A 15,547-nucleotide genomic window follows, 5' to 3' on the forward strand; every position below is an offset into this window, starting at 1 on the left:
GTATTATATCTCTATCACTATCCTTTTTTTTCTTTTGCAAGTGTTATATTTTTTCCATTCTTTTCAATTTAATCTTGTTCTGTGTTTATTTTAAAGGTACATGTCACTGAAGTATGCATGCTTTAATCCATTCTGATCATTGTCTTCTTTTTATTTATATTACTTGGTTATTTGCATTTATTAGAACTATTCATTTTGTTTTAAATTTACAAATTTAATCTTTATATTTTATTTGACCCACAACTGTTTTTATAAACTTGTTCTTCTTCTCTTCTTTAAGATTATTTGTTGACCTCTTATGATTCAATTACACTTTTATGTGTTTATTAATGACAATTTTGCTATTCTTATAGTGGTTTTTCTACAGCAATACTGTCTAGTAGAAATTTCTACAATGATGGAAATATTCTACAACTGTGTTGTTCAAAACAATAACCACTACCTACAGATAGTTCTTATACACAAGATGTGACTAGACTGAACAGAATTTTTAATTTAAGTTTAAAATTAAATGGACACATATAGCTAAATGGCTACCATATTGTACAGTCCAGCTCTAGAGATTATATACTGAACCCTTGACATTTCAAAGCCTAAAACTTATATTCCCCTTTTTTACAACTTTCTGACCACAGACAGAATTTAACTCATGCATTGCCATCTCACATCACATTATTGAGATTTGATAAATCAGTATATTACATATTATATTAGCAATATTGAAGTATAATAAATGGTATTTAATTCCATTTATATCTTAACAAAGCAAGATATTCTGGTTATTACTCTATGCAATCATGTTCAATTAGAATCCCACATACTTACCTTTCACTGTTCTTCATGTTTTCTTATTTTCTACATGGCCCTCTGTGGTTATTTCTATTTTGTCTTTTTTTTTTTTTTAAGAGATGGTGGGGGGGCAGGGACAGAGGAAAGGAGAGAATCTTAACTAGAACCTGTGCCCAGTGCAGAGTCTGATGAGGGGCTCAATCTCACTACCCTGAGTTCATGACCTGAACTAAAATTAAGAGTTGGATGCTTAACTGACTAAGCCACCCAGGCACTCCATTTCTCTTTTGTCTTAAATGCAACCTTTGATTTCCTGCATTATGGTTTGCTAGTGGTCAATTTTGTCATGGTTTGCTATATTGAAGAATCTTCACTATACCTTCATATTTAAAATATATTTTTGCTGGGTATAAAAGGTTGGCATGTCTATTTCTTCAGTGTTTTCAAGATATTCCATTGTCTCTGAATTTCCTTGCTTAACTGAAGTGTTAGCAATTTCATCCTCTTATGGCTTCTTTGAGGATAATGCACCTTTTTTTCCCCTGTCTTCATTTTCTGGCTGCTTCGAGTTTACATTTCTCATATTAGTTTCTGGCAGTTACACTGTGGTGTACCCAGGGTGGTTTTATAGCATCATTTATATTTGGGATTTAGATGCCATCTTGATTTTGTGAACTTTGTCTCCTGTTTCCAAAAAATTTTAATGATTTTGTCACCAAATATTTCTTCTGTCATATTCCCTCTCTCTTCTATTTTTTTGTTGTTCAATTCTGTGTTAGAACTTTTTCTGTATTCCGTGTGTCTCTCATGCTCTATTATGAGTTTTGCACTTATTTTACTTCTCAGGGCTTCAGCCTAAAATATTTCCTTTGGACTTCACTTTCAGGACACTAACTTATTTTTAATAGGTCTAACTTGCTGAGAAACTCACCCAGTAAATTCCTAATTTTCAGAAATTATAGGTTTTAATTCCATAATTTAAATTTGATAATTTTTATAGATTCTAATTCTTTGCTGATTTTTAAAAATTTCTTGAACATATTGGGACACCTGGATGGCTCAATTGGTTAAGGAGCTGACTCTTGATTTTGGGTCAGGTCATAGTCTCAGGCTCTAGGATTGAACCCTGGGTCAGGCTCTTCATTCAGTGGGGAGTCTGCTTGAGGATTCTCTCTTTCCCTCTCTCTCTCTCTGCCCCTCCCCATCCTCTACTCACATGGTCTCCTTCTCTCTCTCTATCTCTCTCTCTCTTTCTCTTTCTCTCAAATAAAATTCCTGAACACCTTAACTATATTATTTAAAAGTCTATGTCTGGGGGAGAGAGGGATGAACAGGCAGACCAGAGAGGATTTTTAGGGCAAGGAAAATAATTTCTATGACACTATAGTACCAGATACATGTTATTATACATTTGTCCAAACTCATGGAATGTAAAACACCAAGACCAAATTCTTACATAAGCTATGAATTTTGGATGATTATGATGTGCTATTGTAAGTTCATCAGTTGTAACAAATGTACTACTCTAGTATGGGATGTTGATAATGAGGAGGTTATGTCAGGGGAGGGACAAGTGGGGAGTTCATGGGATATTTGTACCCTCCTCACAATTTTGTTATAGACTTAAAAATACTCTGACAAATTCTTAATTAAAAAAGTTTATGTCTGACAATTCTATTTCCAGAACTTCTTTGGATTTATATCTATTTTATGTTATTTACTCCTGATTTTTGGTCAAGTCTTGTCTTCTTAAAGAATCAAATGTTGTTGTTGTTTTTTTAACTCAGTAAATATCAAATACTAAACATTGTAGAGGAAATATACAGATCTTTTATGACTTCCCTGTAGAGAATTTGCTATTTAAATCCAATCTGGGATTGAATTAATTTGGTCTTGGGCATCAAGGCTAGTGAGCATTTATCATTAGTTCACACTTACTCCTAGAATGTCATCCTTCAGCATCCTACTTGAAAGCTTATGAGGTGTACCAAGCCTCCTCTGTTTTGTTTTATATGAACTCTAATTTTTGTCTATCCCAGTCTCAAGAGTTAGAGTCTACAAATGCCTCAAAAGGAAAAGCAGTGCCCATGCTCCATACTCACCTCTTTAGGCCTTCAGTCCCAAGTACATATTATCTTAGTTGACTTTACAGCTCACATTTGCCTTTAACTATGTTTTTTTTTTTTCCACGTGGGTATGTTTTAATTATTGATATTGGGAGTTTTGTTAAGAAACAGTTTTGTCTGTCACTTTCAGATATAGAACTATTAATGTATTATTTTTATGATCTTTGTCATATGTGTGCTGTAGATATATCCCAAATTGTTCTTTTTTTCACTATGGAGATCCATTGCTTCATATCCAGTTGTGTGGTTTTGCAACTACAAATTCTGTAGACAAAAGCCAATGCCAATGTAACATTATCTTTTGAATTATGGGTTAAAAATTCCCGAGTATTTTCACTAAGTCATCGCGTTTTCATCTGCAATTCATGAAAGTACAAAATTCCTTTTCCACCAATCAGTTGTGTTTATTTTTTAATTATTAATCAAATGGTAATAAAGTTGTATGTTTTTATTAATTCAATTTGTATTCTCATTAATACCAGAGTATCTTTTGAAATATTTATCATCCATTTATATTTGCTTTCCTCTGATCTATTCTTATCTTTTGTCCTTCCTTTGTCCATTTTTTTGGTTACTCAAATTGCATATTCTAGTCCTTAAACCATTATTAACAAGTCCTTCAAATATCATTCTCAATCTATCTTTTATTCGTTGGTTCTGTTTATAAAATATTTTATTCCATGATTTTTTAATTTTAACTTTAAATACCTTTTTTTATTTTATTAATTTATTTTACAGAGAGATAGAAAGCACAAGTAGGCAGAGCAGCAGATAGAGGGAGAGGGAGAAGCAGGCTCTCTACTGAGCAGAGAGCCCGATGCGGGACTCAATCCCAGGACCCTGGGATCATGACCTGAGCTGGAGGCAGCCACTTAACTGACTGAGCCACCCAGACACCCTAATATTAATTTTAAATTAACAAATCAATTTCATGTTTTATAGATTATGGTGTTTTTTGTGGCTAAGATGTTTCAGTTAGCCATAGATTAAAATATATCTTTTAATTTTTCAATTAAGATTTCTACTACCGGGGCGCCTGGGTGACTCAGTGGATTAAGCCGCTGCCTTCGGCTCGGGTCATGATCTCAGAGTCCTGGGATCAAGCCCCACATCGGGCTCTCTGCTCCGCAGGGAGCCTGCTTCCTCCTCTCTCTCTGCCTGCCTCTCTTCCTACTTGTGATCTCTCTCTCTCTGTCAAATAAATAAATAAAATCTTAAAAAAAAAAAAAAGATTTCTACTACCTTACATGCTGCATTTAAATCTTTAATTCATTTGGACTTGGTTTTGTTATGGTATAAAATAGAAATACAGTTTTATCTTCCCTGAATGGTGAGTCTTTTACTTTAGTAATATTTATCAAATAAAACATCTTTGTCCCACCAAACCGAAGTAATTTGCAGGACATATATTAAATTTGTATATATTGGAATATATAACACACAGGCTATTACATATATTGGGGAAACTTAATTTATATATTAAATTCATCTATACTGGAAGAAAATAAATTAGAACATGCAATTACATAAACATAATAAAAATAAAGTATGAGAATAAAATGTACACATTTTTATGAATGCAAGTACTAAAGTACTGCTATAAAATTATCTCTAAAAAATATCTATAGGTTGTAACTCCAGTAAGAAGGAAATGACGGCAGCTGATGAATCTGGATTCAACAACAAAGTTTTAATTAATTATATAACTTTGTTAAATTACATTTGAAGTTATTTGTGAAAATAACAATCTATCTAGAACTCTATTTCATGCAAATAACTTCAAAACAGAAGAAAGAGAAGAGAGGGTATAGAGACTATATGAATATAAGTTGTATTAAGTTTCTAATCTCATTCAATGGGTAGCTATTTTGAGTAAATCCAAGACACAATTTAAAAATGTGATGTGCCTTCATGTCTTAATATGCTGTGTATTCATATATAATAAATAACAGATCTATTATTTACTAAATAGTATTGAAACAACAAGCCTTCTGTCTTGAAAAATCTATTATAAAGTAATACCTCAAAACTCCCCAAAATTATTTCCAGGTGGGTTAAAGAGTTCTGTGTATAAATGAGTGTTAAAAAATATTAGATGAAATTAGAGAATAATAAGTTTGTGATTTTTTTTGTTGTAGGAGATTTCTAAAATCATCAACAACATTTATATTTGAATTAAAGCTGATCTATAAAATATCCAAAAAAATTAGAAGATAGACTAAAACAATAAATGTATGCTACAGAAAAAATGCCACAAAAATTTATACATCAGATTTGAATAATCATGATTATATATTATGTAATTATCTATTAATATAAATAAAAATAATAAGGTAGCATGTCTGAGTATTGTCAAATATTACAATTTTAAGAATATCAAGTATCTGTAAGGATATTTGGAAATATTTTTAGACATTGCAAAAGCACCAGAACATAAGGAAAAATAACTATTTTTGAAGCCAATTTAACAGTGCAAAATTAAAAATCATAAGATTTGTAACCTGGCAAAATTGATTTCCAGGTATTTACCCCAGTAAAGATGTGTACACATACATGAGAAGACACATACTCAGATTCTTACAACAGATTTCATATAACTATGAATAAAAATTCTAAATACACTGTTAATTCCATATTGTGGACTATTTTGACAGGTTTTTAAAAGAGCATACAATCATGAAATTTTTTTAAGACCTGTGTTGTAGGAGTGGAAAGAGTTCGGCAAATACAAATTGCAAAGAGTATGGTCTCATTTCAGTAGTAAAAGAATTACTATTTTCATTCAGCCACAATCTGTATGGTCAAAAGATGTAGAATTGATAGTAGAATGAGAGCATCTGGAAGGTCTCCAAGCCAACAGCAGTCCCCAACTGGGCAGGCATATATGGCATTGGTTAAGGGGTACATAAGATGGAACTAAATTGCCCTGAGTTTCTTTTTGTTTCTTGTTAAGTTTTTACTTAAATTCCAGTTAGTTAACATACAGCATAATATTACTTTCTGGTGTGCACTTTAGTGATTCAATACTTCCATACAACACCTGGTACTTGTCATAAGTGCCCTTCTTATTTAAGCTGTCCCCTGCCCACCTCCCCCTGGTAACCATCAGTTTGTTCTAGAGAGTTAAGGGTTCATTTCATGATTTACTTTTCTCTCTTTTTTTCCACCTTTGTTTACTTGCTTTGTGTCTCTAATTCTACATATGAGTGAAGTCATACAGCATTTCTTTTTATCTGACCATATGTACCACATCTTCTTTATCCATTCCTCACTCAGTGGACAATTGGGTTGCTTCCATAATGTGGCTATTGTAGATAATGCTGTTATAAATATCAGGGTGCATGTATCCCCTTGAATTAGTATTTTTGTATTCTTTGCGTAAATATCTAGTAATATTGCTGGATCATAGGGTAGCTCTATTTTAAACCTTTTGAGGAAACTTCATACTGCTTCCAGAGTGCCTGCACCAGTTTACATTCCTACCAACAGTGTAAGAGGGTTTCCCTTTCTCTGCATTCTCATCAACACCTGTTGTTTCTAAGTTCCTTTTTAAATACAGTTAGTTATGTTTTATTTGTCTAAAAGGTAATAATTGCTTCATATCTAGAATGGGGATTGGATATTTTAATAGTAAGCAAAATAGAATATTTTTAATAAGAAATTGCTATTGGGGGCGCCTGGGTGGCTCAGTGGGTTAAAGCCTCTGCCTTCAGCTCAGGTCATGATCCCAGGGTCCTGGGATGGAGACCCCCATCGGGCTCTCTGCTCAGCAGGGAGCCTGCTTCCTCCTCTCTCTCTGCCTGCCTCTCTGCCTACTTGTGATCTCTGTCTGTCAGATAAATAAATCTTTACAAAAAAACAAAGAAATTGCTATTTGGCAAACTCTTTCGACGTATTTAGATGATTCACTTACTTCAGAACAACCTTACTGAGTAGCTCCTTTGAGTGTCCTTACTGTACAGTTAAAGAAAAGGACGGAGAGAGATAATAAACAAATTTCCCAGGGTCGTGTTGCTGGTCAGTGACAGAGCCTGGACTCCAGATGAGTCAACCTGTCTCCAGAATTCTGCTCTTACTCTCTAGAGTCTACCAGGCAGCACATTAAAATAATGCTGTGAGCTTTCCGGAACAAGATGGCACCGTCCACGCCGCTCCTGACAGTCCGAGGATCAGAAGGACTGTACATGGTAAATGGACCACCACATTTTACAGAAAGCACTTTGTTTCCAAGGGAATCTGGGAAAAATTGCAAAGTCTATACTTTTAGTAAGGATGGCACCTTGTTTGCCTGGGGCAACGGAGAAAAAATAAATGTTATCAATGTCACTAACAAGGGACTGCTGCATTCCTTCGACCTCCCAAAGGCAGTTTGCCTTGAGTTCTCACCAAAAAACACTGTCCTGGCAACGTGGCAACCTTACACTACTTCTAAAGATGGCACAGCTGGGATACCCAACCTACAACTTTATGATGTGAAAACTGGTACATGTTTGAAGTCTTTCATCCAGAAAAAAATGCAAAATTGGTGTCCATCTTGGTCAGAAGATGAAACTGTCTGTGCCCGAAATGTTAACAACGAAGTTCACTTCTTTGAGAACAACAATTTTAACACAATTGCAAATAAATTGCATTTGCAAAAAATTAATGATTTTGTGTTATCACCTGGACCTCAACCATACAAGGTGGCTGTCTATGTTCCAGGAAGTAAGGGTGCACCTTCATTTGTTAGATTGTATCAGTACCCTAATTTTGATGGACCTCATGCAGCTTTAGCTAATAAAAGTTTCTTTAAAGCTGATAAGGTTACAATGCTATGGAATAAAAAAGCTACTGCTGTGTTAGTAATAGCTAGTACAGATGTTGACAAGACAGGAGCGTCCTACTATGGGGAACAAACACTGCACTACATTGCAGCGAATGGAGAAAGTGCTGTTGTGCAACTGCCAAAAAATGGCCCCATTTATGATGTTGTTTGGAATTCTAGTTCTACTGAGTTTTGTGCTGTTTATGGTTTTATGCCTGCCAAAGCGACAATTTTCAACTTGAAATGTGATCTGTGTTTGACTTTGGAACTGGTCCCCGTAATGCTGCTTACTATAGCCCACACGGACATATATTAGTACTAGCTGGATTTGGAAATCTGAGGGGACAAATGGAAGTATGGGATGTTAAAAACTACAAACTTATTTCTAAACCAGTGGCCTCTGATTCTACCTATTTTGCTTGGTGCCCTGATGGTGAGCATATCTTAACAGCCACGTGTGCTCCCAGGTTACGTGTTAATAATGGGTACAAGATTTGGCATTATACTGGCTCTGTCTTGCACAAGTATGATGTCCCGTCAAATGGAGAATTATGGCAGGTTTCTTGGCAGCCATTTTTAGATGGAATATTTCCAGTAAAAGCAATAACTTGCCAAGTAGTTCCAAATGATGTACCCAGTGAAGAACCTAAAGTTGCAACAGCTTACAGACCCCCAGCTTTAAGAAATAAGCCAATCACCAATTCCAAACTGCATGAGGAGGAACCACCTCAGAATATGAAACCACAAGTAGGAAATGATAAGCCATTATCAAAAACAGCCCTTAAAAATCAAAGGAAGCATGAGGCTAAGAAAGCTGCAAAACAGGAAGCAAGAAATGAGAAGAGTCCAGATTTGGCATCTACTCCTTCCCCACAGAGCACACCACGAAATACTGTCTCACAATCAACCTCTGGAGACCCTGAAATAGACAAAAAAATCAAGAACCTAAAGAAGAAACTGAAAGCAATCGAACAACTGAAAGAACAAGCAGCAGTTTGGAAACAGCTAGAAAAAAATCAGTTGGAGAAAATTCAAAAAGAGAAAGCCCTTATCCAGGAGTTGGAAGATTTGGAATTGGGCATTTAAAGATTCACAGAAAGCAAGTTGTTACCAGGAATCAGTGCAAACACATTTTCTCTTAAACCCATTGGTGGACATGAAATATCCATGTGCCCACATTTAATGTTCATCTATAATTTTAACCATTTATCCAAGATTCTGCATTTGTGTGAAATTATTTAATAATGTCTGTTAAATTGATTTTTACAACCTGCATCCTTTACCATGTCAACACATGATACAGAAAAAAACCACATGAATTTTTTAATAAGTTTGACAGATTGAAAGAAAATGTCACTGGTTTTTTATTAGGGGACAGTATTTACCATACATGTGAATAAAAACATTTAAATTAAAAAAAAAATAATAATGCTGTGATACGGGTAACCATCAAGTTTAGCTCATCTTAACAGATTAAGGGACATAATAGCAACAAATTATTAAGGAATAATGATTAGCTGACCACAGGGTGAGAGTAATTTCAAAGGCACATTTTCCTGAGTTGATGATTATGATGGAGAAATTTCACTTGCACGCTGTGCATAACACATAATTTTTCAGCTAAATGGAGCAAATATTTTCATGCATTATGTATTTCTACTTTTCAAAAATAAACTATTTATTTCTACTCTTCATGCAACTTGCATTTTGATAGACCTTCCATATGCCTATACCCAGCGATTAATAATCAATATTTTAATATTTTTAGTTATGTGTTATGGTTGATTGGAGCCCCTTAAAAAGACAGGTTGAAATTCTATCCCCTCGTACTCCAGTTTGGGACCTTACTTGGGAAAAGTGTCCTTGCAGATATAATTAATTAAGATGAGTTCACACTGGAGTAGAGTGGGCCCTTAATTCAATGTGACTGGTGTTCTTATAAGAGGAAAATTTGAACACATACATACAGAAGGACAGAGAGAGAAAAGTGAGAGAGAGAACACCATGTGAAGACACACACAGAAAAGATCATGTGAAGACAGAAGCAGGATTGAAGTCATACTGCCACAAACCAAGGAACACCTAGACTACAGAAGCTGGAAAATTCAAGGAAAGATCCTTCCCTAGTGACTATGGAGGGAGGGTGGCCCATCCAACACCTTGAGTTTGGACTTTCAGCTTCCAGAACTGTGAAAGAATAAATTTTTTATTTTAAGCCACTCAGTGAGTGAAACTTTATGAAAGCCCCAGGAACTTAATATACTACTCCAAATAATTCATTACGGACCTAATAGAATATTCATTCTTTAAAAATCAGATTTCAGAATAATATTGGAAAATGCAATTTCTTGACCGAATCAACAAATTCTATCTTGTTAAAGGAATTTCTTTGTATGCTAGAATCAACACATACTACACAAGCTTTAGCTCTTAATTAGAGAAATTATGTCAGGCAATTTATAGTCTGATGTATGACCACTTGCAAGTCAGTCCAAAAAGTCTGCATTAAGTGGTCAAAGATGGAATGGTACGCAGGGCATTTTCCCCCCAGGAATCCCTGGTTCCTTCAGGGATTAAGGGCATTTTCCAGGGTTCCTGTGAACTTGTAAGGACATAAATGATTGAAAACAGATAGTAGAAAACCAGTAACTCCTCACCCCTGCTTCATATTAGAACTAATCCTATATACTTTGAAGTATTAAGGAACATAGAAAAGCGTTGTAGATTTGGGCTGTTGCAATGGTGATATTTGTGAGGAAAATCATTTTTTTGTTCAGTTAATGCACTTAAAAACATCAGAGACTTCGATGTCTTCTCCCTGGGAAATACATAGTAGAGATAGTAACAAGTTTTCCTAACGGCAGTATCACATAAAAAATTCAAATGTTCCTATATAGAGAGATCATTCCTAAGGCTAAACCAAAATATTTCACTTAGATCTCAAGCTAGTGGTTTTGGCATTCCCAATCCACAGCATCTCCAAAATAATAGACTGATATAAAACTTTTCAACAGCTGGGTCACTATCTTTAACTAGCTCCCCAAGTTGTTATACATGCTATATTCCAAAGTTGTATATCATTAACTTATTGTTTGAACAAAAGTATTATTCATTTGCAATTTATTAACTTGGGCATACAAATGGGATTCTAGCCTTTAAAAGTTTGAAAAAATACCTTAAATATACACAAAAAGGATTAAATTGTGTAAAAATATAAACTTTGTAAAAGAAACTGAGCGAAATTAACTGAAATGTACTATCTAGCTTTGCATTTCCATGAGAATGCACCTAATGGGCTATGATCAGGGATTTACAATTAGGAAAATACTATCTGACTGAAAATTTTACTCAATACAGTCATGTGAAAAGATGAATAGTACACCGTAATTTTAGATAATGATGGTTTGAGGAAAAAAATACCTAGACGAATGGAATTTTTTAAATGGATGATCGTTGTAATATCACTTTATAACATTCAGCTGTAGGGAAGTGTTTGGTGTTTAGATTCTTCGTTAGATATTCTTAAACTTCAATTTCTTCAAAGTCAAATGGCTGGTGGATAATAAGTAAGGACTAGAAGTAGTATCTTCAGATTTTAAGTGGCTGTGTTTAAATTTGTAGGAAAGAATCTCACTTTAGATTAAAAAATATTGTATTAAAAGTACCAAGCCATATGTTAATAATTTATCGATGTGTTGAAATATTGCTAGATTTTGAACGAGAGGATTAATTAAACTGAGGCTTAGAAAACAGAACTATTTCTTTAGTTTTGTTAGCAGATACCTGTGTGGGAGAAAGAGAGACAGGAACAGACAGAGACAAAGAGAGAATTATATATTGCCTGCTCATTTTAACTACTCAACTAAAAAATTAATGTAGTTTTATGATTTTCTTGAAAAGTGATTATCCCAGTTGATGTGTGGATGGATAGTGCAGGGTACAAAGACAATACTGTGTTCTGGGAGGCCACGTGGGAGTTCAGTATAATTCCACACAGACCAACTGTGGTGGCTTGGACCAGGATGCTGGTGGAGATGTCAATAAGTGAGAGGTAGTGAAACACATTTGGGAGGAAGAATCAAAGGACAGTGGTGATCCGTGGAGGAGATAGAAGGATCAAGAATGACTTCTCATTTCTGGCTGGTGCAACCAGATGGACAGTGATGTCATTCACTGAAGTGAAGAACACTGAAAACTTGAATCACAAATTACTACATGTATAGTTCTTGACATTCCCTTATAATAAGAAAAATGCAAATTAGCAGGAAAATGAATTATCCATCATTACCAACATGCAACATCAAACCACTTGGTGGTGGTGGTGAGGGGAAGAGGATACTGGTATACAGCTGGTCACATGGTGAAAATATTAATTGATAAGACCTTCTCACGGTGCAACTTGAGAAGATAAAGCTGAAGATATCAACACCCTTAGAGCTAAGCAATCCAGCAGTGTGTCCTAGAGAAACACTCACGTTTGCCCAGGAGACACCTCCAAGCATCTTCACTGTGGTACTGTTTGTTACAGCAATGCAGGGAAACTGCATCATTCCTTCTCAGGAATTGTAGCCACTATAACTTTTTTCAAACAACAGAATATTTCTATAGCAGAAAAAAAAAAAACTAGACCGAGATACATTAACATAGATAAATAACTAAAATATGGGCTCGGTTTAAAAGTTGCAAAAGCATATATATATTATAAAATTGCTTCTCTAAGTTTCAAAAGCACAAAACAATAGTATATATTGCTTTCATAGTAGTACAAACGACAAAAGATATCTAGGAGTTATTAGCATCGTTTGATGGTAGTAATTACCACTAGGGAAGACAGGTATGAGGAGCTTTACACATGCAATATTGTATACATGCAATACAAAACATACCAAAGGAATTCAAAATAATAACTTCTGGTTGGTGGAATTATGAGTGTCTTTTATTTCCTTCCTCACCTGTTTTTCTGTGTGTTTTGTATTTTAATGATAATTTCAATTATTAATAAAAGTATTCATTAAAAACTAATTGAAACTATTCGTATTAGACCATAAGTATTGCCATCCTTTATACTCAAATCATTGAATATAGTGTTTTAAAAAATGCAACATATATTGCTTCGCTATGCATACACACTTTGGCATCACTATATGCAGGGGCAAGTAATTATTACCTTTTCAATATTCACAAGTTATTTGCTCAAACATAACCTGAGAGTCAGAGAAAATCAGCCAAATTGTAGGCAAAGCAGACGGTCTGCTTTGTGACGTGAAGACTGGAGTCTTCACTCACCCTCCAAGGAGTTCTTCAGATAAAAACAGTGTTTTCGTGCAATAAATATTTAGTACCATGCAACCTCTAACTCACTTTTTCATCATTTCTTCCCCATTTAGGTTTTCCCCCCACTTCCCCTCCATAAATATTGCTTTGAAGATGTGGCTGGCAGAAGAAATAGTTAGGAAAGAAGGCTCTTATTAACTACAAATTGTTTTGCCCGAGAAACCTGTAAAACTAAAATTTCTCTGGGTCACACTTGCAAGTAAGAATATCAGAGTATATCTATGCATACATAGGTACTGAGGTGTGAGTGTTAAGTGTAGATCAGGACACTTGACCTGCAGCTATGCTGAATAGCAAATACTACAGGAAAGCCCAAATGACTAAGTTGGAAATATTTTTAAATGACTGAATGCTATCTTAAGGTTTTCCTTGTAGAAATATATGCCTATAACACTTGTGAAATTATAGACCTTCCAAAAGCTCCATAGCTCATGTCACATGTGTATTTCGAGAACCTTTTTTACTTTGTGTTTTGCCTCCAAAAATCTGTGCATTTTTGAAAATGAGATCAATAAAAGTGCCTGTGAAATAAATCTTCATAATTTATGTTTTTTTGATAATTTCTAAGCAAATAAATTCTGCTCTAGGGGAGACATAGTGATAAATTTCATTGTCCCAGAGAATATTAGTAATTTAAGTTCTCTGCACTCTGAAGTTCTTTATTGATTTTACTTAACCCTCAGGATCCAATTTAAAATGAAATCTTCTTTGCTTCCAACAGGAATAAGGCAAGAATTTTGGAGTAAAGGAATCATGGTAGCACATACCCAAATATTATTTCATTTTCATTTGTCATTTCTTTCTTAATTCTCTTATCTATTCTTTGTTTTGTTTTTGGGCAGGAACTGAGCCCAGATACCATTTTAAGGGTTTTGGAAGAATTAGAACTAACCCGGGGAAATCCATTCTGTCCCTGAGTTTCAATCCTGATTTCTCTGAGCTTCAGTAACTCACCAGAGGATGGAAGACCTAAGAAAAGTGGGTACATTTGGGGAGTTCTTGGGACTAAAATTATTTCTAAATAAGAAAGTCCTTGTTGAGTCCTCTTTATATTGAAATGTATCCTTTGAATTTGGAGCCACACTTTTTCCCCACAATGCATGTTATTTAGTTATTAAACAGAGACTATACAAGCCCTGTTCTAAGTGCTTTACATGGAAAAACAAATTTGGTTATCACTTTGATGAGGTAGGCACCAAAAACATGAGGAGCAGAGAGATGTGTAGTCACCCCCCAGATTATATGGCAAGTTAGAATGAAGTCCAAGCAGTTGGCCCTTAGAATTCATGTCCATGTTGCTTGTGGTTCTAAAGGAGGCAGGATCTGCCTTGAGCCTTTGGTGCATGGCGTTGTCTACCATATTGGAATTACTGGAATGACCTAAAAATTAAAGTAGCCTCTATGTTTTACAAATTTTAAATTTTACTTAATTTCATCTCATTTATAAAAAGGACTTCTTCCTTATTAAGAATATGGTCCTCTGCCTCCCTGTCTTTCTGGGATAATAACACTGTCTGCCTTCCTCCTATCTTTCTTGGCGATCAGAGCATGGGAAACAATGACGCCTGTCTCTCTACAAGGTGTTCAGAATGACTCACTTTGCATCTATTCCTGCTATGCCGTATGAGTTCTATTCATTTTACTTCTCTGCTAGTCAAGTCTTCCTGCATCTATCATGCCTCACTCTTGTTTAAAGACAGTTTTAAATACCAGTGCTTGGCTCCTTCTCGCTTCAGAAAAATGATTGATTTTTTTGACAAAAGCCTGTAACACATCTAGCCTCACCTTCTGTTACTATTCTTAGTGCCGATCCTGGTGAAGACAATAAAGTGTATGAAAAAGGCTTTTCTGTGAGAACACTTCTCCCTGACCCAAACCCTGCTACACTGAAAATGCAATCATCTGAATGTGGCCTTTTTTTTTTTTCTCACCATCCCAACTTACTCAGCTGTTGTCTGACCCTTCCGGACTACTCACTTTTGAATATGCTCTCAAACTACTCCGAGAAACCTATCGCATGAATGTATAAACAATCATAAAACTTATACCCCTTCTAGCCCAAATAAGCCCTCCTCTGACTTTCTCATTTCTCATAATGATGTCATAAACATCCAAAGTCAAAGAATTCTGTGCCACTTTGAGGCATTGTTCCTTTCTTTTGATGTATATTTAATTGCTTCTTCACAAAGTACACATTTAAAATCTATCTCTAACCTATTTCCAGATTTTACTGTGTCTCTACTATATTACTATAATGGTTTTAACCAAGTTATTTGAAGACCTCCTATCCCTAACTGATCATTTAATATTTTAACAAAGATTTCCCATACCAGCTCCATGCTTACTGCCAAGCAAAATTCTGGTAAGACAAACTCATATAATACATTGTTCCTTTCCTTTACAAAGTGTGAGAGCCTCGTTTGGTGTATATGTGTGCTCATTTTCAATCCTTCTCACATTCCTGTTCCTGAAACCTAGATTTGATTATTATATC

General features: G+C 34.9%; 1 pseudogene; it reads left to right on the forward strand.

Annotated features, from left to right (window-relative positions):
• Positions 1-7,048: 7,048 nt before the first annotated feature.
• On the forward strand, positions 7,049-9,024 carry LOC123938546 (annotated as a pseudogene).
• Positions 9,025-15,547: the final 6,523 nt, after the last annotated feature.

This window comes from Meles meles, chromosome 3 (genome assembly GCF_922984935.1).
Source record: "Meles meles chromosome 3, mMelMel3.1 paternal haplotype, whole genome shotgun sequence".
In the NCBI taxonomy this organism is placed as follows: domain Eukaryota; kingdom Metazoa; phylum Chordata; class Mammalia; order Carnivora; family Mustelidae; genus Meles; species Meles meles.